General features: G+C 47.0%; 1 non-coding gene across 1 annotated transcript; it reads right to left on the reverse strand.

Annotated features, from left to right (window-relative positions):
• Nucleotides 1-3,913: 3,913 nt before the first annotated feature.
• trnan-guu lies at nucleotides 3,914-3,987 on the reverse strand. Its single transcript has one exon. It is a non-coding gene; the product is annotated as a tRNA-Asn (tRNA).
• Nucleotides 3,988-5,959: the final 1,972 nt, after the last annotated feature.

The following is a 5,959-nucleotide window of genomic DNA, read 5'->3' on the forward strand; positions in this document are numbered from 1 at the left end:
GTTTTAACTACATTACAAAGGTCTGTGATCAAAGAGACAGAAATATGCTGTGCTGGTGGGACAGAGCGAAATGGAAACCGGAAACTGTTTCCTCAGGTAAATTCATACGAGTGTATTTGTGTGCAGCCGGCTCGGTGTTCAGAATTCGTCTTCACACAGCAATCCTGCAGAAAGACTTTTCTAACACGGCCGTTTGTTTCTTTGCTGCGAACGGGCAGCAGTGAATATCTGAGCCCCAACTGTCCCACATGAAGTTGAAAATGAGCCATTGTTTCTCCCTCAGCCGCCCTGTCCCAGAGACAGGGAGAGGGGCGGCATAAACGCGTGACATCATTCCGCCGCAGCCTGAAGCCGTTCAGTCCATCATTTCCATCCGACTCTCTGTCACTTGTATCTCTCCGAGGTGATTCGCAATCGGTGATATGTGTCCTAATCATGGGAACTGTGTCTGTATGGTGATGCTGCTTTCGAAATGCTGATCGTCCTGTCATTCACGTCTGAACCGGAGTGGGGAACTATTGCAGGGAATGAATACGACCGCAAATAATGTGGCTTTGCGGCTCAGGGGTTAACACTGCTGCCTCATAACGGTACCTGAATTCGACCCTACCCTTGTGCGGCTTGTTTGTGTGGAGTTTGTTCAATCCCCCTGTGTCTGCGTGGGTTTCCTGTGGTGCTCCGGTTTCCTTCCATCGTCGAAAGATGTGCAGGTTAGGTGGACTGACCATGCTAAACTGCACCATAGTGCCCAGAGGTCGGTAGGTGAGGCGCATCAGTCAGAAGTAAATGTCGGGTCTGGGCGGGTTACTCTTCGGAGGGTTGATAAGGACTTGTTGAGCAGGAGGGCCTGTTTCCGCAGTGTAGGGATTAGAATTCGAATTGTTTCAACTTCACCAGCTCATTCCCATTTCAGAGAAGAGGTGTTAGGATTCAGTTCAGAGCAGACTGGCGGAAAGCAGCTCAAATCTCCACAAGCACTTCCCTTCAATTGTGTAAATTGGGCCAGTGTTTAGTGACACATTTAGCTCAGATGCTCGAAGATTTGGGAAGCAGAGGCACAAAGGGAAGCAATAGCAGACGATAGTTTCGATCGAGGGACATGAACCCAGCACCCTCCTGCTGTGCCACTCGACTTTCCCACGCGGAGTGTTTTCCATAGATCCCTTCAGCCTATCGTCTGGCGCGTGGCATGCACGTTTGAGACTGATGTCAAAGATCTCCACTGCTGTCGTGTAATATGCTGTTGCGCAGACGTATGGAGGCTGTGTAAATATAAACTTCTTTCTAAATTCCCACAATCTGTTGGTCGAACTGTGATTTCACACTGAATCACAACATGTATCACAGCGCAGACGGGGGCCATGCGGCCGACCTTCAATCTGCTGGTTCTACACCGTAAGCAAACGTGTGTCTCAATTCGTATCATTCCCTTGCCTTTTCCGTATAAATCTGCACATCTGAAAATGACCACCGAATTCCCTTTCGGGTCCATTTTTTTGTCAATGTCAGATAGGGATTTACTGACACTAACCACTCCCTGTACGAAAACGTTCTTCCTAATGTCACTTTTACTTCTTTCCCTCCTGACTTTAAAACTCTGCCGAATCGTTGTGGATCCTTTCAGGCGTGGGAGCATTTTCACAATATCATTTCCTGTGTCTAGGCCGCTCATGATTTGCAAGGCTTCTGTTCTCTGTGGAGGGCAGACCCAATTTTCCAATCTCGCTTCATTGCTGACATTCCTCAAGCACCGCATCTCTGGCAAGTCGGAGTAGCAGAAGACCCAAAGCGAAACGCATACCCCTAGACCAACGAGCTGGAAACCAGGCGCACCCCATCGCCCGTAACAGCCCCATCTCTGGAACTGGCTGAGACTTGCTCAGTGTGAAGTACATTTGAGATTGCTCAAAGAATTGCAAACGGCAAAGAGTTTCCAGAACAGCTGCTTCTCATTCAGTCTCCTTGCTGCTGTTTGTCCCGTCCCCAGGAACCGGGCTCTCTCCACTGGCAGATTATTCAACCGTTTTGTTTCTAAACATTTTTTCTGATACCCAGGTGGCCAGTGACAAGTATTGCCCTCCTCAACATAGGATACAGAGAACAGGAGAAGACCACGCAGACCTCCACGAGTGTGTCACCTCAACTGTGCACATTGGGCCAGTATATCAATGTGAAATATTTATGTTGAGATTTTTGGGAAGCAAATGAGAAGGCGAGGTGCAGAACAGAGCGTCCTGAGACGGAAAGCTGCTAAAGACGACATTACGTGAATCGGAGAGAATAAGACATGGCGGATTTCAGGCCCTAAGGACATGGAACTCGATATTGAAGACTGGGGAGCTGTAGGGTCTTCAAGTGGAAAATGGGGCTTTTTTCTTCCGCCTGGAGCTGAGCTTTGCTGGTACACTACTGCGTGCCTGAGACAGAGATGTTGGCCAGGGAACAGGGTGGCGTGTTAAAGTGGCGGGCAAAGAGAAGCTCAGGACATTTCTTGAGATGTTCTGCAAAACTGCCACCCAGTTTACGCTTCATGCTACGTTGGGGAAACCTCACTGTGAGCAACGAATGCAGTAGATTAGGTTGTGGCAAATGTGCAGATAAAGTGCTGCTTGACCTGGCAGTTATGTTCGAGCCCTTGGATATTCAGGAGGGAGCAGGTAAATTGGCAGGTGTTACACATTCGGCGGTTGCAGGGGAAAGTGCCTTGGGACTTTGGGAGGTGGGTGTGAGGGGTTGCGAGTGAAGGAAGAGTGTACCAGAGGTGTAAGCCCTGCCCACTAACCTCCTCTCATATATAAATCCGTGAAGTTGAAAGAACTTTCCATAGAATGATTCAGTACCACGTGACTCATGAACTAATTTGTATTCATGTTCCGGGGCCAGCATCATTATTGTGTCACAGCAGCTGCAGGCTCTCATCGCGGGCTCGCTCTATGACGTCACGGTACGGCTGGAAGCCCCCGGGACAGTTTATCAAAGAAACCTCTCTGTGGGTCAGGGCAACCCTGCAACGGGAAGCACTGAGATGGCCAACCACTACCAGTTAACATGGGGAACACATCTCCACATTACGCAGCCTCGAGGCAAAATTCCCGTCCTTCCACTTAAAGTTCAAGAGCCCTCAAACCGAAATTTCCCAGGTGCGTTTGGAAGAATTTTTTCCAGATGTTGGCAAAGTATATCTATGAGCACTTTGTTAAAGTTTGAATTTTGCGAGTGTTGAAATTTTGTGCTTTTGAGGTAAATTACAGTTCGAAAAAACAGAATGTGGGAATTTAGACAGTTTACATTTGCACGTCGGTGATATGTCTGCGGGTGCATGATGGGAGCATCACCCAGAAGGGAAACCATGAGTCCTATTCACTCAATGTCGTCTTTAGCAGCTTTCCCGTATAACGGTGCACTGTTGTGCAGCTCGCCTTCTCATCTGCTTCCCAAAACACTTCGACATAAATATTTCACATTGATATACTGGCCCAATGTGCACAGTTGAGATGACACACTCGTGGAGGTCTGCGTGATCTTCTCCTGTTCTCTGTTGAGGAGGGCAATGTTGTCACTGGTCACTCAGGTGACAGAGAAAAGTTTAGAAAGAAAACGGCTTAATTTTCTGCCAGTAGAGAGGGGCCGGTTCCTGGAGACGGAACAAATGACAGCAGGGAGACAGAATGAGAAGCAGCTGTTCTGGAAATTCTTTGCCTGACCCCATTCAAAACAGACAACTTCACAACTGGAGGGAGAACAGCAAACAGACCGCCCCGGGGCGGGCTTGAAACATCAACCTTTAAATTAACAGCCGAACGCGCTGACCAATTGTTCAATTCAGAAACCCCTTTGTGGCGAAGATTTCCATTTGGGGAACATTTTCCTGACCCCGTTAAAAGCGCACAGTTTCGAAGCCAAGAGAACACACCGCCTCGGGGTGGATTCGAACCACCAACCTTTCGGTTAACAGCCGAACGCGCTGACCAATTGCGCCACAGAGACAGGCGACGGTATACGCTGCGCCATCGCTTAGTGGAAGCTATTAGTGAATTAATAATTCAGCGTCCACGCCTAGAATTACAATTGTCCTCTATCAGTTTTACTTTTCTATAATAAAGATTGGGACATTCATTGTGGAGACACCGGGGACAGTCTGATCCCACCCTCTGCAGACACATCCATGTCAGGAGGAACTAGCTTTCTTTCTCCGGGGCCGTCGCCCTTCGAGCCTTTCAGTGTTTTGCACGTTCCCTACTTCTCTCATTGGCTTGGAGGCGAGAAGGGGTTTGAATTCCTGATGTGCAGGAACGACAATTCTTTCAATGTCTCAGATCAGTTCATGCCGCGAGAACATCAGAGTCAATCTCCCGGCCTCTTTAACAAGGGGACGGTGTCTGGACTGTCTCTGCTCAGTCGGACAGTTCATCTTTAATTCTCCTCTAAATACGCTTCCCAAAGAGTTTCTAAAGATTCACAAAGCTGGAGACTGGGATTTCTGTTTTGCTTCATGAACATTTTTCCATTTCCTAACTGACAATATTTTGCCAAAATCTCTTCCCAATTGTACGCCTTGCGTCATGTCCAGAGATGAGGAATTTCCATTTTGGAGAGACATTCTCAACGTTGGGAATGTTCGCTTTGGAGCAAAGAAGTTTAACTGGAGATTTCCTGGGGCTATTGGTAATGATGGGAGAAGAAGCGGTGGGAATGGGCAGATTAATGATCAGAAGAATCAATTGCCACTGACCAGAGTCAATTACCAGAGGACAGGGATTGAAGTTCTTGAATGAAAAGCAGCGCTTGTGCCGAATAAACACAGAGAATACTGCAGTAAGCCAACAGGTCGAGCAGCATCTGTGGAAAGGTAAACAGAGCTGCCGTTGTGAGGCTGGTACGTTGTTTGTTCAGAACCAGAGTTACCTGCATGGCAATCAATTCCCAGACATGAGAAAACAGCACTTTATTGAGACGGGTTTTGTGAAGTTTGAGCGATAATGCAACCAACAGGAAGTTATTTAAAATCGCCAGCGAAGAAAGCATAGTCAGCAGGTTACCACCCTGGGCGGGGGAGCCCCACAAGATCTCTTCGCCAACACCTTACGTGTTCGGCCACAACTGAACGCCCAAAGTTGTGGTGTAAAATTTCTCATGGAATGGTTCTAACAGGAAAGGTGAGTACTGGGCTTGTCCTGTCCGCGCCATAGCCCCAACGTATCCTGTTGCCCTGGATTTGATCAGGACAGAGGAGTCTGATGGGAGATCGAACTGAACTACACACATTGATGAGTGATAGAGCGGGTGGGAAGAACCCATTCCCATGCGTAGAGAGATTAATAATTAGGGCCGAAAATAAGGAGCCACTTCAATAAATTTGGGGTTCATTCAGCAAAGCTAATGTCGAACTGTTCACAGAAAATTGTGATAAAAGTCTCTCGAGTTATTTTGACGAGAAGTGTTGATGATGCTCATACAATCGGTATGATGAACGTAGATTGGTAAATGTATTTGGTGACAGTTCTGTTCTAGCCCTGTGAGCGAAACCTGGATCTGAAGGAATAAAAGGGACATTAACAACTACGATCTGAAATTGGATACGTGACAAGAAACAGAGCCATCATTAACAGTTGGCTTTTGAACTGGAAAAGCTTTCTCGTGAAATTAGCTTGAGGCTTGAGGTTTGCAAGGTCAAGATCATTTAGGTAAAACACGGAAATGCTATCCTCATTAGCAGACAGTGAAAGGATTACAAGACGCAAATTAAACATTTTCTACAAGTGATACAGTGGACTGGGAAGATAAGTATTATAAAATGTGAACAACAAAGTTGTTGAGCACAACACTTACATTCAAAGACCGAAAACATCCAGGTCCTGATTAATCAAATGGCATTGTTGTGCTTTTCTGCAAAACATCCACTTGAAATGTCCTACAAAAGAGTGACAAAACCCATCCCTGTCATCCCAGGATAGAAAAT

The sequence above is a fragment of the Chiloscyllium plagiosum genome, unplaced genomic scaffold (assembly GCF_004010195.1).
Source record: "Chiloscyllium plagiosum isolate BGI_BamShark_2017 unplaced genomic scaffold, ASM401019v2 scaf_73029, whole genome shotgun sequence".
Lineage (NCBI taxonomy): Eukaryota > Metazoa > Chordata > Chondrichthyes > Orectolobiformes > Hemiscylliidae > Chiloscyllium > Chiloscyllium plagiosum.